Source organism: Lynx rufus, unplaced genomic scaffold, assembly GCF_022079265.1.
Source record: "Lynx rufus isolate CCGP_SWC_20201006 ecotype Redwood Valley unplaced genomic scaffold, mLynRuf1.p SCAF_7, whole genome shotgun sequence".
Lineage (NCBI taxonomy): Eukaryota > Metazoa > Chordata > Mammalia > Carnivora > Felidae > Lynx > Lynx rufus.
In genome coordinates this window covers 21,072,604-21,097,226 of record NW_025814889.1, presented here as the reverse complement: position 1 = coordinate 21,097,226, position 24,623 = coordinate 21,072,604, and the positions used below count along the sequence as shown (strand labels likewise).

General features: G+C 43.5%; 1 protein-coding gene and 1 non-coding gene across 5 annotated transcripts in view; both read left to right on the top strand.

Moving 5' to 3' along the window:
* Window positions 1-24,623, top strand: part of PIP4K2A (phosphatidylinositol-5-phosphate 4-kinase type 2 alpha) — a 193,409-nt gene that overhangs the window by 22,985 nt on the left and 145,801 nt on the right. The gene's annotated exons all lie outside the window — the stretch shown is intronic.
* On the top strand, window positions 5,038-5,122 carry TRNAR-UCG (transfer RNA arginine (anticodon UCG)). The gene has a single exon. It is a non-coding gene; the product is annotated as a tRNA-Arg (tRNA).

The window sequence follows — 24,623 nt, the reverse complement described above, 5'->3', positions numbered from 1 at the left end:
AGCCAGGCCCCCCATGTGTTTTTAAATGAAAGTATACGGATGAATTTCTGTCATTGTTTCTTTCTTGTTAGTTGCGAGAGTGGGCGAGGGAGAGGGAGACAGAGAATCTCTATGAGGCTCCCTGCTGTCCGCGTAGAGCCCCACTCGGGCTTCAGTCTCTCCAACCGTGAGATCTTGACATGAGTTGAAACCATGAGTCCAGGCGCTTAACCGGCTGAGCCATCCAGGCGTCCTGTGTCATTGTTTTTAAAAATCTTTGTGACCAGTCTGCGATTTGAAAAGTGTGGTTCTACATTCAACTTATTTTGTTATTTGGCTTGAAAACTCGTAAGAGCTAAAAAAAAAAAAAAAAAAAAAAAAAAAAAAAGTTATCTCACAGAGATACATTGATCCAAATAAATAGTTGAAGTTCATTAACGACTATATTTATTAACCAGCAAATTTCATTTTCAAACCATCTACCAGTTATGCAGAACATTTGGTTATAATTTGGTGAATTTCCTTTTTTCCCTGATACCATTAAATTCTCAAAAAATGTATTTCAGTTTATATTAATAAGGATGGTGGAGGGTTGAAATACACTTTTTACATTCACTGACTTTTTTTTTTTTTTTTTACCATTTATTTATTTTTGAGACAGAGAGAGACAGAGCATGAACGGGGGAGGGACAGAGAGAGAGGGAGACACAGAATCGGAAGCAGGCTCCAGGCTCCGAGCCATCAGCCCAGAGCCCGACACGGGGCTCGAACTCATGGACCGTGAGATCGTGACCTGAGCTGAAGTCGGATGCTCAACCGACTGAGCCACCCAGGCACCCCTCACTGACATTTTTAAAATGGATTAGAAAACTGTTTCTAAGTTCTCTGTAAATACAAAAGCACCCCTTTTCAAATTGCCGTCTCCGTAATACGAGTTTCTTTCCAAAAAGCAGTTATTTTCTCGAACTTTTTAGAACCTCATCTTTACCTTGAAGGGACTAAGTAAAAGCTCATTTAAAAATATCCGCCAGGTAGCATATTAGTGACGGCTACTTGTGATCATGGAGTAGGTCAGTAAATTTAGAACAGGTTGTATTTACATAAAAGAAGAATATGTTAATCATCCTTAAGACAATTCTTTTATGTATTTTGCCATGAGAAAACTAGAACAGCTCTGGATGGTATAAAATATTTTTGTGGTCACTCCCACCTCATTACTTAAAGTTTGCGTGTGTGTGTTTTTTAAGTTTTATTTATTTATTTCGAGAGAGAGCACGAGCAGGGGCGGGGCAGAGAGAGAGGGAGAAAGAGAGAATCCCAAGCAGGCTCCACGCTGTCAGCAGGGAGTCCGGTGCGGGGCTCAAACTCACAAACCGCGAGATGATGACCTGAACCAAAACCAAGAGTTGGATGCTTACCGGACTGAGCCACCCAGGCACCCCAGTTGTGTTTTTTCTACCACATCGATGACATCCTACCATAAATAAACTGCGCAGATGTTGGGGACCATCTTACATGTGAATCCAAACGAGGGTGTCGGTGTTGATGTAAGAGGCATTTCTTTTCCATCAAAGATAAAAAATAGAGGCACCTGGGTTACCCAGTTGGTTAAGCACCTGACTTCGGCTCAGTTTATGACCTCAAGGTCCGTGAGTCCAAGCCCCACGTCGGGCTCCGTGCTGACAGCTCAGAGCCTGCAACCTGCTTCAGATTCTGTGTCTCCCTCTCTCTCTGTCCCTCCCCTGCTCGCACTCTGTCTCTCTCAACAATAAACATTAAAAAAAATGTTTTTAAAAGAAGATTGAAAAATAACCATAAATGGACATTCTGAGAGTTTCTCCCCAAACCCAGCAGATCGTCTTGCTTACCGCCCCCCCCCGCCCCCCCCCCCCCGCGTACGCATCCCTTAGGAGATTCTCCACGCAGTATGTATGTGATGGAGTGACTCCGGATTTGCACCTTTTCATCAGGTTCTCTTCATTTCTTAGATTCTGTTTCTAAAAAAATCATAAAATCTGCTTAGAACCAGATGCTACTTGTGATTCCCCCCCCCGCCCCCCACTTCCTTCATCTTATTCATGAGAAAACAGGCATTGAGAAAGAGATCATCTTCAGATGGGACTAGAATCACGTCTCCCTGGCCAGCACTGGGCTGCTCTGTGTCAGTTCGTCTCCGGGTCGTGTATACATGACCCACCGCTACCCAGACGAGCTAGTGGAAACCTGTTGATACCTGACTTCCTAAAGACTAATTTCCTTCTCAAATCTCTCTGCTCTGTTCTTTTGCTTCCCAAGCATATGGCCTTGAAATCCTCTTTCTTTTTCTTTTTCCGTCCTTTTCATCCCAGACACATGCTTCGTCTAGATATTACTGAAATGTGAAGAATACTCCGAAGCAGAGTCTCATTTCCTGAGAAGTAGCCTTCTAAGTGAATCAAGATGCAATACAGAATCACTCTGTTTTTAGTGGTGAAGGTGAAATCTTTATAACCTGTCTACTCTCCAAAAGTCCTCGAGACTTAACAAGGAAGGTGTAGATAAAATAAAACAAACACCGAACAAGGTAAAAAAAAAAATCGAATTGTAAAGAAGGAGAGGGAAATATATATTTACCATAACATTGTGCACAGTCCTGGTTAAGGACCTTGACATTTGAACTTGGCTTCTTTAGTAGCCACGATAAAGCTGTGACAGAACTATCCTTGTCTCCTACCAGGACAAACACTGGTTTCATTTTCACCGCCTGGTTCTGAGGGAAGTTTGCTGTTAGAGGGCATTAGACAACAAAATGAATTGTGGAATTCGGTGAAGGCCATGGGCGAAAATGTGACCCGGGGCTGGGGACTCAGGATGACTTAGCCCAGGTGTATGGCCTTTTCCTAATCTGGCTTTATACCAAGACAAGGCTTGAATAAATAATGCAAGAATCAATTTTTCCGGTCTGGCTTGGTGATGAATTGAGGTCATTATTGAGCGCCTAACGGATGCGTTTTCTGCATCGTCGACTGAAAGAGGAATCACATGCTGCAGAATTAGTACCTCGGAATGGAGTTCGCGAAGGCCGTGTTGTATTGGGTAAAAGGAGAATCTGCCTTCATAATCAAGGGCCCCCTCTGTCTAGGGGAAGGTCACAGGCAGGACCTGGGTGTTTCTCAGAAGCATTCCTCAGTAGTACTCAGAGCCCCCAGACCCTGAGCTGTAGAGCAGGGACGACAGTGTTTAGGATAAGAGATAATAAAGAGCTACCCTTAGGACAGAAGACTCTACCCTTAGGATAGAAGACAGCTTCCATGATGTGTTTGTTTAGAAGCATCTTCCGCCCCATGCTTTTCCTCAGACCCTCTGGTATAGATATGGGACTCTTTTCTGTTGGCTGGGACACTGACAGTGCAGTGCCACATGGTCCAGACCCCCATGACAGGAAACGCAGGTTCCTTGACTCTAGTCCTAAGCTGCTCTCGCAACTCTTCCCGCTCACTAGTCATTGGAAACGTTACGAGGGAAGGTTTCTGAGAAGTTGTGCCGCCCTGAAGTGTGTTCTTGAGAGTCAGGGGCTGAAGCCCTGTCAGTCAGATATCTGCTGAGTGCCGGGTCCCCCTCTGGCAGGAGCTTCCACCTGGAACCATTGGAAACGACACCCAAGTGTGGCAGGAACGGGTGAGCCGCGTCATCGTTTGTGGATGCAGGGAGGGCATACATAAACAATGACCAGTTTTAAGTGCCACGGTCTCTCTGCTTTACACAAATGACATTTAAGGGCATAGGTTTTATGATGAGAAGTAGGGAGTCGAAGTTTAAAAACTCAGTGACAAGTTTTATGAAACCTGGGGGGAACCTCCCACTCGTCTCGTACGACGATCCGATCTATATGTAAAGAAAGACACAATACCACAACGGAAATCAATAATCCTGAGAGGAGGAGAAGGAACAAGAGAATACAAATAAATCTGGGGCGGGGGTGCCTGGGTGGCTCCGTCGGTTAAGCGTCCGACTTCGTCTCAGGTCACCATCTCGTAGTTTGTGAGTTCGAGCCCCGCGTCGGGCTCCGTGCTGACAGCTCAGAGCCTGGAGCCTGCTTCCGATTCTGTGTCTCCCCGTCTCTCTGTCCCTCACCTACTTGTACTCTGTCTCTCTCTGTCTCCCAAAAATAAATGAATGCTAAAAAAAAAAAAAAAAAAAATTAAAAAGAAAAAGAATAACTCTGGGGTTTTTCGTATCTAGAAGTGAAGAAAAAAGTTTGGTATCTGGAAAGGCACTCAAGGTTTATTACCTATAAGGCCCTGGGAGACGGTGCAGGTTTTCAGGAGGTCAGATGACAAGGACAAGGGAAGGCACGAGTCCGATGGAGCCGGGCTGCAGGAGAGGTGGCTGGGGAGGAGCTCTGAGCTCAGCTGGTCACAGCCGCCATCCTGAGGCGACCAGAGTAAAACGGAGCGTCACGGCCTGGGCTCCGTTGCTGCCATTCGGCACAGACACATAGCACTGTTGTTTGAGTCCCCGGCATCTCTGCAGGCTTTCCCCAAACCATTCCATTTTCTTTGGTGTGTGTGTGTTTAAGGTTTTATTTTTAAGTAATCTCTGCTCCCAACGTGGGGCTCGAACCCCCACCCCCCACCCAGATCAGGAGTCACAGGCTCTACCGACTGAACCAGCCAGGTGCCCCTCATTTTCTTGTTTGCAAAATGGGGATCCCACCTCTTCAGCCTCCCTCAGGGCGTTCTGTGGGGACCGCATGAGTGACATTTGCTTGAGGATGAGGACGTTTTCATCCTTCAATGTGGACCAAGTGCCAGGACAAGGGGGCTGGTAGAAATGTTTGCTCCCGTGCCCCACGGCCAGTTTATGCCCCACTGCTCTCTTCTTTGCGTTGGATGCCTGGGTTACATTTTTTGGTTGGCATTGGACTGGAGCTGTTTCACATTCGAACGCTTCATTTGTCCTGGACAAGTTATTTATCCTTTCAAGCTCAGTCTTGTCATCTGTAAAACGGGTTTGGTATTTCTTGCCATGTTGTTACGAGGACAAAAGGAGATAAGGAATATGAAAGCATCTGGGGGCGCCTGAGTGGCTCAGTCGGTTGAGCGTCTGACTTCGGCTCAGGTCATGATCTCGCAGTTCGTGGGTTCGAGCCCCACGTCGGGCTCTGTGCTGACAGCTCGGAGCCTGGAACCTGCTTCGGATTCTCTGTCTCCCTCTCTCTCTCTGCCCCTCCCCTTTTCACACTCTGTCTCTCTCTCTCTCTCTCTCAAAAATAAACAAACATTAAAAATAAACTTTAGGGGCGCCTGGGTGGCGCAGTCGGTTAAGCGTCCGACTTCAGCCAGGTCACGATCTCGCGGTCCGTGAGTTCGAGCCCCGCATCAGGCTCTGGGCTGACAGCTTAGAGCTTGGAGCCTGTTTCAGATTCTGTGTCTCCCTCTCTCTCTGCCCTCCCCCGTTCATGCTCTGTCTCTCTCTGTCCCAAAAATAAATAAACGTTGAAAAAAAAAATTAAAAAAAAATAAATAAATAAAAATAAACTTTAAAAAAATAACAAAAAATAAAATAAAAGCATCTGGCAGAATTAGTAGTCATGGCACATTCAGTAAATGTTAGGTTTTCTCCCCTTTTTCCGTAGTTGTGCCCTTGGAAGAAAAATTCCCTTGAAAGAGAAGTGACTTCAGTTTTGTGTCACTGTCTTCCATAAAGGGAGAAACAAAAATCTTTCAAAATTTTATTTAAAATATTCAACTGATGGAAAACACGTGACGATAGTAAATAATCTTGGGGCTCCTGGCTGGCGCAGTCAGAAGATCATGCAATTCTTGATCTCAGGGTCGTGTGAGCCCCATGTTGGGTGTAGAAATTACTTAAATAAATAAAACTTAAAAAAAAAAAAAAGAGAGAGTAAATAATGTTAAAGATTTCCGGTTTCGGGAGCCCTAGCGATTTAAACGTGACCTGATGCTTTCTTGCAGACTTGGGCCGGGTGGTCCGGTTTAGTGCCTGAGTTCTGACTTAGGAGCGAGACTGACAGGGTCCCACCAGTTGCCAGCTCTATGACCTTGGACAAGTTCACCTCTCTGTGCCTCAGTTTCCTCTTTTGTACGAGGTGGGTAGGACCAGTACCCACCTCACAGGGTTGTCCCTCTATTCCAGGAAGGTAGTTTTGAGGATTAAATGAGTTAATCTACATAAAAACCCCCAAGAACAGTGCCTGTCGCTGTTACTTCTGTTTATTATTACCGGCATAATTCTGTTGCTGTTGTCGATCTAATGCTAATAAGGTCAAGACCGGTGCAAGTTTCAAGAGATACTTAATTGAATAAAATATTTTCTTGGGATAAGCAATTATGGCCTTTTTCTTTGTTTCTTTGTTTCTTTCTTTGTTTCTTTCTTTGTTTCTTTCCTTCCTTCCTTCCTTCCTTTCCTTCCTTCTTTCCGTCTTTCTTTTCTTTCTTTCTCTTTCTTTCCTTTCCTTTCCTTCCTTCCTTCCTTCCTTCCTTCCTTCCTTCCTTCTTTCCTTCCTTCCTTACTTCCTCCCTCTGTCCCTCCATCCCTCCCTCTTTCTTCCTTCTTTCCTTCCTTCCTTCCTTCCTTCCTTCCTCCCTCTCTCCCTCCCTCCCTCCATCCCTCCCTCTTCCTTCCTTCCTTCCTTCCTTCCTTCCTTCCTTCCTTCCTTCCTTCCTTCTTTCCTTCCTTCTCCAGGGCTCAAGTATTTGAATGAGTGGTGAGCCAGTCCTGGCCTTACTCAGTGATGCCCGAAGAGTGATCTGTCTTCTCTGACGTGAGTGTGTAGCTCAAGAAAGGCTCGAGGCAGCCAGTGAAGACACTGCAGGGTGTCTGTGGCCACACAGTCCGTTTTCAGGGGGTTGTGCTCGTTCGGGTGGCTCTCGTGTTCCAAGGTGGCACTTCGATGCGCTGTTTCCATTTCCAATCGGAAGCCCTGTCTTCCTTCTTTGTTGTTTGCAGAGAAACGCGCATCTCTGTCTCATCTGGGTCGGCTTGTATGCGAGGAGCTTCGTGGGGATAGGAGAGCTTCGCCTTTGGTGAGGGAACCACTTTGTGCTTTTGGTGACCTGCAGGTCCCCCCGCCGGGTGCTGTCACTACTACTGAAGACATTCGTCATCGTGACAGGTGGTTCTCCGCTCTGTGCCTGGTGCCCGAGACCGTGTGCAGGCCGCTTAGAGGGGATCCTTCGTTTTAAGTCTCTACAGAGTGCCGTTCTCTACGGATACTGTATTTCAACTCTTTTGTGTCCACGGTTTCAAAATTTTCCACTCACACTGCTCTTTTGACGCGTTCAGGAAACGGTCTTCTTTTCGGCGCTTCTCGTTCTTTCCGTTTTCGTGGACCCCTCGTTCATCTCTAATAAAGTGTGAGCTGTATTTGTCTGAAAATTTAAAATCGAAATGCTACTAGGCTACTTGGGACCGCACTCTCTTTTGTTCGTAGATTAAAACAGAAAGAAGAGGGGCATCTTGGTGGCCCAGTCGGCTAAGCGTCTGACTTTTCATTTTGGCTCAGGTCGTGATCTCACGGTCCTGAGATGGAGATTGTCTCTTTCCCGGAGCGCCTGGGTGGCTCAGTCGGTTGAGTGTTCGACTCCGATCACGATCTCGTGGTTAGTGAGTTCGAGCCCCACATCGGGCTCGCTGCTGTCGGGGCAGAGCCCACTTCAGATCCTCTGTCCTCTTCTCTCTGCCCCTCCCCTGCTCATATGCACTTCTCTCTCTCTCAAAAATAAATGAACATAAAAAAAAAAAAGATTCTCTCTCTCTCTCCCTTTCTCTCTCTGCCGCTGCTCCCTCTCTCTCAAGGAAAAAAATAAATAAAACAGAAAGAAGGGCTTCCTTTCTCCAATTATTGATTAACTCCTTAATATAGAAGGGACATAATATAAATAAATACAATATAAATAAATGTAGAAGGGACTCCTTAATATAGAAGGACAGACAGGGAGAAACTAGTCTGTTTGACCCCTGCTGATAGCACTTTTCAGATCTCTGAAAGAAACCCCGAGGTTCAGAGTCCTCTCCCCCAATTCATTTGTGAGATTCAAGTCAGATGTAGTATGTGGAAGCATTTGGGAGATTAGATTTCCTTCAGTAGATAAGAACCACTCTCTAGAAGTTCCAGTTGTTTAAGGATGCAGTCAGCGGCCTTTGGGAATAATGAGTTTCCTGTTCCTGAAATTATCCGAGTATGTGCTGGGTCAGCACGTTTCAAAGTCTTTTTCCACAGTGGCAGACAAGACGGATAAACATTCACAATCAGAGCACACTCCCATGGGCAGAGTTGGGTTTGGGCAGCATTCCTGACACGCCAGCTACAAGTCCAGCCCCTCCCCCTCACTCAAGAACGAAAGGGATACCGCACCCGTGAATTTATTTACGCTCATATATAAAAAGTCAGTATCGTTACTTACTCTCTTGGTATCGAAGGACCAAGAACACGGTTGATAACGAAGTATGGCTCGGTTACCAGCGTGTGTGACTGGAGTTGACAAGGACTGGCCCCAAGTCCTGCTGTCGTCTAGAGGCACCAGTCCCCAGGTGGGTGATAGGATTAGGCAGCTTGTAGCTTTTTAGATCCTGAGACTTTGATTCAGTGTCGTGACCAAAATTTCTCGAGGAGAATTTTCTTTCTTTTTTTTTTCTTTAAATTTTTTTAATGTTTATTATATATTTTTAAGAGAGAGAGACACACACAGAGAGCTTGAGCAGAGGAAGGCAGAGAGAGAGGGAGACACAGAATCTGAAGCAGGCTTCAGGCTCTGAGCTGTCAGCACAGAGCCTGACGCGGGGCTCGAACTCACGAACAGTGAAATCGTGACCTGAGCTGAAGTCGGATGCTTAGCCGAGGAGAATTTTCTTCTTAATGACTCACTTTTGGTCTGAAATTTATTACAGTTGATAAGTAACTGTTGATAAGGGTTGATAAGTAAGTTGATAAGGGTTCAGAGACATAAAGACTTCAATTCTTAGGTCCTAGCCCACTCTGCCCATTTAGCAGTAAGTACTAGACCTTATAGTAGATACCAAAAATATTGGGTTAAAAGAAAAAAAACCAAAATCAGTTGAAGAGTATGCACGCGTACTTTGTTAATAAACTCCTGTTAAAAATTATATGCGTAGAAGCTCTCATGCTATATAATTATACATTATAATTTCATTCCATAATTTTAAGCACTCAAAGCAGAACCATTGTTTTAAAGGTTTCTTTTTTTTTAAGTTTATTATTTATTTTGAGAGAGAGTGAGAGAGAACGTGCGTACGCGTGAGGAAGGGGCAGAGAGAAAGGGGGAGAGAGAATCTCAAGCAGGCTCCACACTTTCATCATGGAGCCCAATGCAAAATTCGAACCCGCAAACTGTGAGGTCATGACCTGAGTGGACACCAAGAGTTGGGTGCACCACTGACTGAGCCACCCACACGCCCCAAAGCGGAACCATCCTGAGAATCAAAATCCTCTGGCAAATGTAAACCTTAGAATTCTTACAAATAGATACATGGCCTCTTTGCCATAGTTGACCTTGAATGACAAGATTGTCACCAGGAATGAGGTTTCTCTCTTTGCGTCCGTCCCGCAAGCGTGAAAATAATCCTCACTGACCCGCTGTTTTGCGAGGCTGGACACTTGCCGAGAATAGCTGACGACGCAAGAAGAGAAGCAGCTGTGCATGGGGAGCCGAAGCGGGGCGGCCGTGAGCAGGATGGGCGTTAAGAAATGCTGGAAAGACACACCCGCGTACAACTCGAAATGGTTTGGCAGGGCAGCAAAATGCTAGGGAGCAGCAGTAACGGACTGGGCATTTTCCCAGAAGTCTTCAGAGAACCCAGTGGCACTTCACAAATGGTCACCCTGCCATATGCGTGGGGCATCATGACAGTTTCTAGCAGGTGGCTCTGCTTCCAGGGGTGACGCATCAGGAGACTGTGGTGCCCTGTAGACCAAGGATCTTTTTCATACCAGGGCGCTTGAGCTGATGCTGTATATTGGGAGGGAACTTCAGGTTTTCTGATAAACATAAATTATGTTTCGTTAAGACGGGGTTTTGTTTTGAGGTGGAAAATATCTGTAAGAGGACAAGGAGAGCCGGTGGGTATAATTTTTTATTGTGAATATGAGATGTACGTAAAAGAGTGTAATGACACACACAAGTACAGTTCAAGGAATACTGGTGAAACACATTGCATGTAAGCTTTTTTGGGAGGGCACAGAGAGAGATGCTTTAAAAGGTTTTTTGACAGTTTCCTTTGGACTGGCTAGGAGAAAAATCAAAGAATGGGGCAAAGGGTATTTGTTGCCGATGGGCTGTTGATACCATAGATTTTGATGCTGGTTTTTCATTTAAAAAGCCCCAATTAGTAGTATCTTTGTGATTGGCTAAGTTTACTTTTTTTTTTGAGAGAGAGAGAGAGAGAGAGTATTTGTGAGCAGGGGAGAGGGGCGTGGGGGGGGTGGGAGGCAGAATCTTTTTTTTTTTTTTAATGTTTATGTATTTATTTTGAGAGAGTGGGCATGTTAGTGGGGGAGGGGCAGAGACAGAGAATCCCAAGCAGGCTCCACGCTATCAGCGAGGAGCCCGACGCAGGGCTCGATCCCACAAATCGTGAGATCGTGACCCGAGCCAGAATCGAATCAGATGCTTAACCGATTGAGCCACCCAGGCACCGTGAGAGAGAGTGAATCTTAAGCAGGCTCCACACTCTGCAAAGAGCGTGATGTGTGGGGCTGGATCTCACGACCCTGGCGGGGATCATGACCTGAAATCAACTGAAATCGACAGTTGGACGTTCAACCGACTGAACCACCCAGGTGCCCCTAAATGTACATTTTTATCGTAAGCATTCATGGATAGTGAAACAGCAAACCAATGGAGAAAATAAACTGAAAGATGGTTGGCCGCGCATCCGAAACCACAGGAGTCGGGAGTTAGCATACTCCTAAAACTCCCATAGTAGGGGAGTTACATTGGAAAATGTAAGGGAATGCATCTAGAACAAAAAGAGTCCGTGTTAAACGTAAAAAATACTGGGCTCCAAACTTCTTGTTGGTATTTTAGGATAGGATGATTCAGACTATTTCTAGTGGGGTTTGGGGCTGATGTGCTGCTACCTGTCGTAGCCAATGACAGCCAGGAAGTGCTGGGCAGTTCCAGCACAGGGATAAAGAAAACATTTCAAGATCCTACACTTAAAGAAAAACAAAGTTTAGCTTTCAATTGAAGTATACATGACATCCAATGTCATGTTAGTTTCAGGTGCATACCATAGTGATTTGACAGTTCTAGACGTTACACTGTGGTCACCACAGTGAATGTACTTACCATCTGTCACCATACAGTGTTATCACAATATTATTGACTAGGTCCTCTGTGCTGTACTTTTCATCCTCATGACTTATTTATTTTATAACTAGGGGAGTGTACCTCTTTTTTTTTTTTAACGTTTATTTATTTTTGAGATAGAGAGAGACAGAGTATGAACAGGGGAGGGGCAGAGAGAGAGGGAGACACAGAATCTGAAATGGGCTCCAGGCTCTGAGCTGTCAGCACAGAGCCCGACGCGGGGCTCGAACTCACGGACCGTGAGATCATGACCTGAGCCGAAGTTGGACGCTTAACCGACTGAGCCACCCAGGTGCCCCGGGAGTGTACAATCCCCTTTTCCTGTTTGCCCATCCCCATACCCTCCTTCTCTCTGGTAGCAATCAGATTGTTCTCTGGATTTGAGTCTGTTTCTGGTTTTGTTTGTTTGTTCATGTGCTTTGTTTTTTAGATCCCACATATAAGTGAAATCATACAGTATTTGCCTGTCTTCATCTGACTTATTTCACTTTGTGTAATGCCATCAAGGTCCATCCATGTTGTCACAAAATGGCAAGATCTCATTCTTTGTTTATGGCTGGCTTATATACCATTGGATATATATACACCACATCTTCTTTATCAGTTTGTCTGTCTGTGGACACTTAGATTGCTTCCATTTCTTGGCTATTGTAAATAATGCTGTAATAAACATAAAGGTGAATATATCTTTTCTTTTTTATAATTTTTTTTTAACGTTTATTCATTTTTGAGAGACACAGAGAGACAGAGCGTGAATGGGGGAAGGGCAGAGAGACAGGGAGACACAGAATCCGAAGCAGGATCCAGGCTCTGAGTTGTCAGCCCAGAGCCCGACGTGGGACTCGAACTCACGAACCATGAGATCGTGGCCTCAGCCGAAGTCAGACGCTTATCCAACTGGGCCACCCAGGAGCCCCTGAATATATCTTTTTGAATTTGTGTTTTCATTTTCTTTGGGTAAATACCCAGAGTGAAATTACGAGATCGTATAGTAATTCTATTTTTAATTTTTGAGGAATGCCCATACTGTTTTCCACAGAGGCTGCACCAAATTACTTTTCCACCAGCAGTTGCTCAGGGGTTCCCTTCTCTCTGCATCCATGCCGGCATTTCTTATTTATTGCATTTTTGATGATGGCCGTTCTGACTGGTACGAGATGATATCTCATTGTGGTTTTTATTTGCATCTCCCTGATGATTAGTGATGTTGAGCATCTTTTCATGTGTCTGTCTGTTGGCCATCTGTATGTCTTCTTTGGAAAAAGTGTATTCAGGTCCCCTGCCCATTTTTTAATCAGATTTTTTTTGGGGGGGGGGTGTTGAGTTGTAGGAGTTATTTATGTATTTTGGATATTAACACTTTATTGGATATATTATTTACAAGCGTATTCTCCCATTCCATATGTTGCCTTTTTGTTTCCTTGACTGTGCAAAAGCCTTTTCTGTTGATGTAGTCCCAATATATTATTTTTGCTTTTGTTGACCTTATTCGAGGAGATAGATCCAAAAAAATATTGTTAAGACCAATGTGCAAGAGAAAAAAAAAAAGACTAATGTGCAAGAGATTACTGCCTGTGTTTTCTTCTAGGAGCTTTATGGTTTCAGGTCTGACGTTTAGGTCTTTAATTCATTTTGAGTTTTTTTTTTTTTTAATTTTTTTTTTTCAACGCTTTTTATTTATTTTTGGGACAGAGAGAGACAGAGCATGAACGGGGGAGGGGCAGAGAGAGAGGGAGACACAGAATCGGACACAGGCTCCAGGCTCCGAGCCATCAGCCCAGAGCCTGACGCGGGGCTCGAACTCCCGGACCGCGAGATCGTGACCTGGCTGAAGTCGGACGCTTAACCGACTGCGCCACCCAGGCGCCCCAATTTTGAGTTTATTTTTATGTATGGTATCAGATAGTTATCCAATTCCATTCTATTGTATGTGGCTCTCCAGTTTTCCCATAAAAGAGAGCGTTTTTCTCAATCTGTATTCTTCCCTCCTTTGTTGTAGATAAATTAACCATACAAGCATGGGTTCATTTCTGGGCTCTCAGTCCTTTTCTATTGATTTATGTCTTTATTTTTGTGCCAGTACCATACTGTTTTGATCACTGTAGCTTACGATAGTATAGTTTGAAATGTGGGGCTGTGACACCTCCAGTTTTGTTCTTGTTTCTCAAGATTGCTTGGCTATATGGGGTCTTTTGTGGTTTGATACAAATTGTAGGGTTGTTTGTCCCAATTCTGTGAAAAATGCTTTCGGTGTTTTGATAGGGGTTGCAGTCTGTAGACTGCTTTGGGTAATATAGACATTTAAAAAATACTGATTCTTCCCATTTATGAGCATTGTATATCTTTCCATTTGTTTGTGGCGTCGTCAGTTTCTTTCATCAATGTCTTCTAGTTTTCAGGGCAGGTCTTTCACTTCCTTGGTTAAATCTGTTTCTGGGTATTTTATTCTTTTAGATAAAACTGCTAGTGGGATTGTTTTCTTGATTTCTCTTTCTGCTAGTTCATTATTAGTGTCTAGGGATGCAACAGATCTCTATATATTTTGTATTTTGCAACTTACTGAATTTATTTATTATTTCTAGTAGTTTTTTGGTGGGAGTTTTTAGGTTTTCTATATGGTACTATTGCATCTACAAATAACGAGTGTTTTACTTCTTCCTTACCATTTTGGATGTTTTTTTAATTTCTTTTTCTTGTCTTGATTGCCGTGGCAAGGACTTCTAGTATTGTGTTGAATAAAGTGGCAAGAGTGGACATTACATCCTTGTGTTGTTCTTGATCTTAGAGGAAAAGCTTTCAGCTTTTTACCACTGAGTATAACGTTAGCTCTGGGTTTGTCATATGTGGCCTTTATCGTATCAAGATATGATTCCTCTATCCTCTGTACCCACTTTATTGGGAGTTTTTATCATGAGTGATTGTTGAATTTCGGCGAATGTTTTTTCTGCATCTATTGAGATGATCATGTGATTTTTATCATTCATTTTGTTAATGTGGTGTATCACAGTGATTTATGAATATTGAACTATCCTTGCATACCTGGAATAAATTTTACTTGATCATGGTGAGTGATCTTTTTCATGTATTGTTGAATTCGGTTTGCTAATATTTTGTTAAGGATTTTTGCATCTATGTTCATTAAGGATATTGACCTGTAATTTTCCTATTTTGTAGTGTCTTGGTTGGTTTTGGTATCAGGGTAATGCTGGCCGCATAGAATGAATTTGGAAACAATGTTTTCTCTTTATTTTTTGGGAATAGTTTGAGAAGGATAGATAACTCTTAAAAAATTTTTTTTTAATGTTTATTTTTTATTTATTTATTTATTTAAAAAAATTTTTTTTAACGTTTATTTATTTTTGAGACAGAGAGAGACAGAGCATGAACAGGGGAGGGGCAGAGAGAGAGGGAGACACAGAATCCGAAACAGGCTCCAGGCTCTGAGCTGTCAGCACAGAGCCCGACGTGGGGCTTGAACTCACGGACCGTGAGATCATGACCTGAGCCGAAGTCGGACGCTTAACCGACCGAGCCACCCAGGCGCCCCTTTAATGTTTATTTTTGAGAGAGAGAGAGACAGAGCACATGCGGGGGAGGAACAGAGAGAGAGGTTGACACAGAATCCGAAACAGGCTCCAGGCTCTGAGCTGTCAGCACAGAGCCCGACCCGGGGCCTGAACTCACAAACCATAAGATCATGACCTGAGCTGAAGCCAGACACTCAACTGACTGAGCCACCCAGGCGCCCCGGGATAGGTAACTATTTAAATGTTTGGTAGAATTCACCAGTGAAGGCATCTGGTCTTGGAGTTTTATTTGTTGGGAGTTTTTTGATTGCTCATTCAATGTTATACTAGTAATTGATTGGGGCACCTGGGTGGCTCAGTCGGTTGGGTGACCGACTTGGGCTCAAGTCATGATCTTGCAGTTAGTGAGTTTGAGCCCCGTGTTGGGCTCTGTGCTGACAGCTCAGAGCCTGGAGCCTCCTTCAGATTCTGTGTCTCCCGCCTGTTTCTACCCCTCCCCTGCTCACGCTCTGTGTCTGTCTTTTAATAGTAAATAAACATTAAAAAAAAATTTATACTAGTAATTGAGCTGTTCAGATTTTCTATTTTTTTCCTGGTTTAGTCTTGGAAGATTGTATGTTTCTAGGAATTTATCCATTTCTTCTAGATTGTCCAGTTTGGTGTATAATTTTTTGCAGTAGTCTCCTAATCCTTTGTATATCTGTGGTCTCAGTTGTAACTTCTCTTTCATTTCTGATTTTAAGTGAGTTCTCCCATTTTCTTGATGAATCTGGCTAAAGGTTTGTCAGTTTTGTTTATCTTTTCAAAGAACCAGCTCTTCATCTCATTGATCTCTTCTATTGGTTTTTTGTTGTTGTTGTTGTTAGTTTCTACTTCATTTCTTTCTTCTCTAATCTTTATTATTTCCTTCTTTATACTAATTTTGGGCTTTGTTCTTCTTTTTCTTTTTTTTTTTTTTAATGTTTATTTATTTTTGAGACAGAGAGAGACAGAGCATGAATGGGGGAGGGACAGAGAGAGAGGGAGACACAGAATCGGAAGCAGGCTCCAGGCTCTGAGCCATCAGCCCAGAGCCCGACGCGGGGCTCGAACCCACGAACCATGAGATCGTGACCTGAGCTGAAGTCGGACGCTCAACCGACTGAGCCACCCAGGCGCCCCTGTTCTTCTTTTCTAGTTCATTTAGGTATAAGGTTAGATTGTTTATTTGAGATTAATCTTGTTTCTTGAGGTAGACCTGTATTGTTACAAACCTTCCTCTTAGAATTGCTTTTGCTGCAGTCCCAAAGATTTTGAAATACTGTGTTTCCATTTCCATTTTTCTCCAGGTATTTTTTTATTTTGTCATGGATTTTTTTGGTTGACTCATTAGTTGTTTAGTGGCATTGTTTTTTCTAGGTTTTTTTCTACTATTGTTTTTTCGAGTTTTTTTCTTGTAACTAATTTCTAGTTTCATATTGTTGTTGTCAGAAAAGAGCTACTAAACCATGAGGAGAAATTAAAATGAAATAAGACTCTTCAGTCTTGAAAGAGGAAGCCGTGATTAAAAATAAAACAGGGGCGCCTGGGTGGCTCAGTCGGTTGAGCGGCCGACTTCGGCTCAGGTCATGATCTCACAGCTCGTGAGTTTAAGCCCCGCGTCGGACTCTGTGCTGACGGCTCGGAGCCTGGAGCCTGCTTCAGATTCTGTGCCTCCCTCTCTCTCTGCCCCAACCCATTCGCATTCTGTCTCTGTCTCTCTCAAAAATAAATAAACATTAACAAATATTTTAAAAAATCAAAATAAATACAACAAAACAAAACATAGGCTAAATGTTTAGATTTCTTTTTTGTTTTTTAATGTTTGTTTATTCTGAGAGAGAGAGAGAGTGAGGGAGCAGGGGAGGGGCAGAGAGTGAGAGGGAGGAAGAGAGAGAATCCCAAGCAGGCTCCATACTATTAGGATAGAGCCCTGCACAGGGTTTAATCCTAAGAACTGTGAGATTATGATCTGAGCCAGAATCAAGAGTTGGACACTTAACTGACCAAGCCACCCAGGTGTCCCTAGACTACTTCTTCTTCTTCTTTGTCTTGTCTTTTCTTTTTTCTTTTCGTTTCTCTCCTCTTCTCTTCCTTTCTTTTCTTTGCTTTGCTTTTTTCTAATCTTATTTATTTTTCAGTAAGCCCTATACCTAACATGGGGCCTGATTGAACTCACGACCCCAAGATCAAGTATCACATGCTCTATGGAAGGAGCCCGTCAAGGTGCCCATATTTAGACTTCTTTATCAGACCCTGAAGAGCTGAGCGAAAGATAGCTGTTAATGCTTGAGAGGAAAGTGATAAAAGAAAGTAACTTCAGTTTAATGTTTACAAAGCAGTTGTGCCGTTGTCATTCACTTGACCTTTCCACAACACTCGAGAGGAGAGGGGGCATGTGTTATTATTCACATTTGACAGACGAGAAAACAGCTCTGAGTGAGAAAGTGACTTGGCTAGGGGCACCTGGGTGGCTCAGTCAGTTAAGCGTCCGACTTCGGCTCAGGTCATGATCTCATGGTCCGTGAGTTCGAGCCCCACGTTGGGCTCTGTGCTGACAGCTCAGAGCCTGGAGCCTGCTTCAGATTCTGTGTCTCCCTGTCTCTCTGACCCTCCCCCATGCATGCTCTGTCTCTGTCTCAAAAATAAATAAACATTAAAAAAAATTAAAAAAAAAACCTTAAAAAAAAAAAAAAAAGAAAGTGACTTGGCTAAGCTGACACTCTAAAGGGTCAGGAGCAAATCCACCTCCGACTCAGGTCCTGGGTTCTTGTCCCTGCTTGGTGTTTAGAAAACTCAGGAGGATCAGTAGGTTCTGTGGACCGAGTCTCTCTGGTGACGCAAAGTGTGATGGCAAAGCGTAGGCACTGAAGGAGACATGTAAAATGTGAATCCTATTAAGATGTTAAAGGGCAGGCCTGAAGCTGCGGTAGTAAGCATGACTTTGAAGAGTTGAGATCATTAGGAGCAATGTGTCATCTCAGGGCTCCCCTTGTTAGTGGCTGAGGGTTTATTGACTTGATCGGATATAGTTTCCTCATTGTCATTTGTACTGTGCTGTAACGTAAAATTAGCTTTTGCCTTTGTGTGGTGTGTGTATGTGTGTGTGTGTGTGTGTGTGATGTGTGCGTGTGTGTGTGTGCGCACGTGCATCAGAGAGAGATGGGCTCTCGTAGGGCAAAACGCAGAAGGGTCCAGAAGATCAGTCTTGTGTGAAAACAGGCCTGCAGGTAACATGGTGGGTGATTGCACATTGTCCATGCCCTGGGTTAATGCCAGAATTTTCAGACGCATATGATGCATATTTAAAGATTATGGGACCATCTGTGTCTCTTCAGACGCCTGGTGAGAATCCCAGGCGTTCCAAACAAGGGTCAGCACGGTAGGTGAACCCCAGCTAACGTCAGCTTGTAGTTACCTGTCCCTGAATAGCCGTATCCGAGTCCGGAGGAATTCACAAATTAGGCAGGTTTAATGTGAGAACAGACCCTCCTAGTATTTTAGAGGCCCTGTAGTAACATCTGTGTTTATTTTTTTAAATATTCTATTTATATTTAAGAGACAGAGAGACAGAGACAGAGCGTGAGCGGGGAAGGGGCAGAGAGAAAGGGAGACGCAGAATCGGAAGCAGGCCCCAGGCTCCGAGCCGTCAGCACAGAGCCCGACGGGTGGCTCGAACCCGCAAACTGAGAAATCATGACCTGAACGGAAGTTGGACACTCAACCGACTGAACCACCCAGGCGCCCCACCAAGGTTGAGTATTTTATACAGGAAATATATGTGGATGTTTGTATAAGGTGCTCAGTGGAGTATTTCACCTTTTGGCATTTGTATGGTATCTTTTGAATTAACTGTAGCACAGGGATTAGCTGACTGTGGCCTATGGGTCCAGTCTGGCCCACGGCCTGTTTTTACATGGCCCTTGAGCTAAGACTGGGTTTTGCATACATGCAAAAGAGTGGTTAAAAAATTTTTTTAAAGAAAAATATATCATTACTTGTGAAAATTATATAAAATTCAGATTTCAGTGTCCATAAACGTTTTATTGGATCACAGCCATATTCATTTGTTTTCATATTGCCTATAGCTCCTTCTGTGCTAGTCAAACAGAATTGACTCGCTGTGACACAGACCATATGGCCTGCAAAGCCTAGACTTTTTACTGGATATCCCTGCTATTGCAAAATAATATTAATTTCTGAAATTAAGGTTCTCCCTTTTTTTGCCGTGACTTTTAAAAAATAGTAACGTTTTAGCACACAGAATCATTTGATTTTTATTAAATGAAAGGGCCAACATTTTTTTCAGTCGAGTGAATCTCTTACTTTATAAGACAGTGGAAAATAGAGCCCATAGAGCCACAACCTTTTACCAAACACAAAGTGTTTCTATTAAGTATCTATCTCAGCGCCTGGGTGGCTCAGTCGGTCAAGTGTCTGACTTCAGCTCAGGTCATGATCTCATGACATTTGTGAGTTCGAGCCCCGCATCGGGCTCTGTGCTGACAGCTCGGAACCTGGAGTCTGCTCTGTGTCTCCCTCTCTCTCTGCCTCTCCCAACTCACAATCTGTCTCTCTCTCAAAAATAAATGAATACATAAAAAAAAAAAAAAAAGTATCTATCTCAATAGCCAAGGGCTCATTCTTTTGGATATTGTTTTCCTCTGGGCCTGCCTGCACATTGTCTGCAGATGGGTTCACCAACTGTTCCTCTGATTCTTTTATGCTCAAGAGATTTTTCTCCTCGCCTGGAATCTGGGCTGGCCCTCACTTTGACCAACAGAATGTGATGAACACGGTGCCTTGTGACTTCAAGACACAGGCCTTTAGAAGCCTTGCAGCTTCTGTTTGGCCCTCTTAACAACCTGCCACCAAGTCAAAGAGGCGTGAGCTGGACTAGGAGAAGGGACCTGGTGGAAAAGGAAAGACCCAGTCCAGCTGACAGACACCCCGGGGACTCAGAGGTAAGAGCGGCTCATCTTGAATAGCTCAGACTGTATGGAAACACTTCATGCCTGAGCCCTACTCAGATTCTGGACCCTTGTAAAATTGTGAGCCAAATTAGACGGGGGTTGTTTTAAGCCGCTGAGTACGCAGTATTATCTAGGTGAAACAGTTTGAGATGTACGGGACTTTTTACCAGGAAAAACAAAAAGAGATACTCGTTAATATAGGGTGTTAATAAACTGTAGTTATATACGTTGCAGTGGCGTGCTTGACTTCCTCATGCATGTGGTTCATCTGAAAATTCAAGTAGTTATTTTTATGATTAAAGAAGTGTGCGCATGCTCAGGGCTCCTGGCCAGCTCAGTCTGTAGACGATGCAACTCTTGGTCTCCGGGTTGTGAGTCCAAGGCCAATGTTGAGCATGGAGTCTGCAAAAAAATGAAGGAAGGAAGGAAGGAAGGAAGGAAGGAAGGAAGGAAGGAAGGAAGGAAGGAAGAAAAAGAAAGAGAGAAAAGTGATACATGCTTATTAGAGAAAACTTAGAAAAAGAAAATTCTGTGGGTTTTTTTTTTTTTTTGCATTTATTTATTTTGAGAGAGATGGAGAGACAGCGTGAGTGGGGGAGGGGCAAAGAGAGAGGGAGACAGAGAACCCCAAGCAGGCTCCACGCTGTCAGCGCAGAGCCCGACACAGGGCTCCACCCCAGGAAGCTGCGATGTCATGACCTGAGCCAAAACCAAGAGTCGGACCCCTAACCCAACTGAGCCCCACCCAGGTTTCCTAGATAAAGAAAATTCTAAAGCCCAGTGTTTAAATTGCTCACAATTCCACCATCTAGGCTAGAGGATCATTGTTAGTTCCAGCCTTTTCTTTATAAAGTCTTATTTTGTTAAGTTATAAATATATATCGTTTTGTACTCTGCTTTAGTTTTGTAATATTATACCATCATGAAATATATTTCACAAGCATGATTTTGAATGTCCACAGCGGCTTATTTAAGTGGACGGTAAAAAATTCACATAATTAAAATCCAAGTACCTGGTCCTCATTTTCCATTTTCAGGTTTGCTAGTTAGAGAATTTTTTTAAAAGTGAACCTTTTTTAAATTTTTTATTTAATTTTTATTTCAGAGAGAGAGAGAAAGAGGGAGAGGGAGAGAGCACAAACTGGGGGGAGGAGCAGAGGGGGAGAGAGAGAGAGAGAGAGAGAGAACGAGAGAATCTTAAGCAGGCTGTACGCTCAGCATGGAGCCCCACGTGGGGCTCGATCCCACAACTCTGGGATCATGACTTGAGCTGAAATCAAGAGTCGGACGCCCACCTGACTGAGCCACCCAGGCACTTCTGAAAAGCAACCCATTTTTTTAAAAACTGCTTTTTGTTGAGCTATAATTCACATGTAATACAAATGTACAATGTAAAATCCATTTGAAGTGTACAATTCAGTGTTGCTTAGTAGTCTTACAGGCTTCTGTAACCATTGTCACAATCTGATTTTAGAACATTTTCATCCCCTCTAAAAGAAACCAAACCTCCCGTCCCTTCCAGCCCCTGCCCCCAGCGCTAGGCAACCACAGATCTACTTCCTGCCTCTGTAGGTTTGTGTGTGGTCGCTTGTGACTGGCTTCTTTCACTTAGCATAATGTTTTCAAGGTTCATCTGTGTTGCAGCACGTGGCATCGCTTCCTTCCTGTTGATTGTTGAGTAATATTCTGTTGTATGGATGGACCATGGTGTCTTTGTGCATGCATCAATTGATGTCTATTTGGGTTGTTTAGACTTTTTGGTTATTATGAATAATGCTGTGTGGACATATGTTTTCATTTCTCTTGGGTGTATCCGAGGAGCGAAATCTTTGGGTCCTATGGTAACTCTCTAACATGCCAAGGGCTTGCCAGACATTTTTCCAAAGCAGTTGTATCCCTTTGCTTATCAGCACGGATGTATCAGGTCTCTGGTTTCACTACGTCCTTGCTCATGCTTCCTAACGTCTTAGGGATTTACAGCTGTCCTAGTGGAGGGCAGTGGTATTTCACTGTGGTTTTCATTCTCATTTCCCTCATGGCTAATGATGTTGAGCCTCTTTTCATGTGCTTATTGGCCACATTCATCTCTCTCTCTCTCTCTCTCTCTCTTTTTTTTTTTTTTTTTTTACAGAATTACTCATTTTTGAGAGAGAGAAAGAAAACACAAGTGGACGGGGGCAGAGAGAGAAAGGTAGAGAAAGAATCCCAAGCAGGCTCTACACTGTCAGCCCAGAGCCTGATGCGTGGCTTGAACTCAGGAACCGTGAGATCATGACCTGAGCCGAAGTCAGACACTTAACCAACTGAGCCACCCGGGTGCCCCTGAATCTTTTTTTGAAGAAGTGTGTCTTTTTTTGGAGCAATATATTTTGTCCATTTTTAAATTGGGTTATTTGTCTTTACTATTGAGTTGTAAAAATTCTTGCAGATAGAAGACCCTCATGAGAGATGTAATTTGCAAATCTCATCTCCCATTTGGTGGGTTTCTCTCCCTTTCTTGATAGCATTGTTTGCAGCATTAACATTTTCAGTTTTGACCTAGTCTGCCAGTTTATCTATTTTTTTTGTGTGTGTGTGGTTGTTGCTTCTGTCTTTGATGTCATATAATTACCTAAACCAAGATCACAAAGCTTTTAGAGAATTTGTAAAGACGTTATTTTACTCTACAGCTAGTACTGCTGGGTTTTTTATTTGTTCATTTTAAATTGTAAACCCTTCTGGGACAATACATATAGCGCACATTCATTTTAATAGCTGCGTAATATTCCGTGGTATAAATACGCCTTAATGTATTCAACCATTATCTATTGATGGGCAAAAAGTCTTATTTCCAGTTTTTTGGGCTTGCCCCAAACAAGACTGCAAAAGTCCTTGTACATTTTTATTTTGTTTCTGGTGCCTTTGTTCCTGTAGAATACATTGCCTAGGATGGAATGGGCAGCTTCCTTCAAAATCTAAGTAGCTGAGATTTGTTCTGTATTGGAACGTGGATACTCTCGTCAGCCGATTAGGAAAAAAAAATTATGAATCTACTGTAAGCGAACTTTTCATCACGGTAAATTCATTTCAGAGAGCAGGGTTGCCTCATGATTCTTTGCTTTTTCAAAAGCTTGTTTTCTTTAGGGTGGGAGAAGACTGCTTCCCATACAGCAACAGAGTAACAGAAATACAGAAAGGTTTGGAAATAGCCACCAAGAAAAGTATGCCAGTGAGCCCTGCCTTCCATTTGGATTTATTGTTTGTGGGGTTTTTTTGGCCATGTGCTGCTGAAACAGAATTTAGGGACCTCATAAAGATACACACACACCCAGGGTATGTCGGTGTGTAAACTTATGGGATCCCTCTGGGGAGCCTGTGCTAGCTCTTTGCTGAGGTCTGGTTAACGCATATTTAATTTCGTGTGTATTACTGAAAAGGGGATTGGCAGGGCTAAAAGTCATGCACCTGATATTTTTAGGCCATTGTGACAGAATAGGGACATGTAAAAAATAAAAGTCAAACAATTAAAAGTGAATATAATTTTTGTTATGTTTTATTCATACTGGTTTAAAAGGAGCGAGAAAGGGAAACTTCTTGGGGCTTTAACTGATGCGCTGGCTCCTAACATAATTAAATGGTCAGCTTTTCAGTTAGAAGAACCAGAGTGGCAGGGAATGTTCTAGTATTTTTAGATTCTTTTTCTCTAGAGCCCTAATGGCCTATCATGTTGACTCTTCATTGGAACACACTTGCCTCTTTGTAATAAACCTTCAGATTGTTGCTGTTATTTAGACTTTGGTAGGGGGCTACTTTAGTGTCTTGGTGGCTGATTAAGATGCTAAGTTATATCTTAGGGTTTTGGGTTTTTTTTAATGTTTATTTATTTATTCTGAAAGAGAGAGCCAGCGTGCATGCATGCACACCACACTAGCAGGGTAAGGGCAGAGAGTGGGGCCAGTGGGGTGGGGGTGGGGGTGGGGGGGGTGTTGGAGGAGAGAGAATCCCAAGCAGGCTCCACACTGTCAGCACAGAGCCTGACATGGGGCTGGATCTCCCGGATCAAGAGATCATGACCTGAGCTGAAATCGAGAGTCAGACAGTCAACCGACTGAGCCACCTAGGTGCCCCCATCTTAGTGTTATTTTAAAAATTTATCTGATGGTTTTAGGCTCTGTTACTGATTGGTTTGAGTGTAACCAAGCAAACGGCAAGTAGGAAACTGTCAACCAGGGGTGCTTTTGAAGGCTTTTGTTTTTCTTTTATTATTAATGGAAACTTTAAAATATTTCAAAAGCAGAGAGAATAGTGTACTGAACCCCCATGAACCTCTGACTCATCTTCAACGTTTATCATCTCGGAGCCGATTCTGTGTCATTGTTCTGCTCAGCCCATATGGCAGCCACCAGTCACCTGCGGCTGCTCCTAGTTGAGGTGTGAACCACATCCTCCCCAACGGTTTGCAAGTTCTCTCCCTCCCGGGAGCTCTTAATTCTTCCCTGACCCTCACGGGTAAGCACAAAACTTCCCCCTTCCCCACCCCTCATCCTCCTCTCTATAAGCTTGTTTGTTTCCTTTGTCACACTTGCACGACTTGTAGTTACTTAATTATTTGACTTGCCTGGTAAGTTTCAGTCTGACTCCCTACGGTAACATAACCTCCAGGAGGACCCTGGGAGGGGGGGAATCAGTGACTCCCCCCTGGTGATTCTGAGGTGATTCCCTTGTGAGCACACACACCGTGGCAGGAATGCTCAACCCAGGTGGACCTAACCCCTCTCTCACAAAGCGTGTATGTTGTAATCACCTTTACTCTC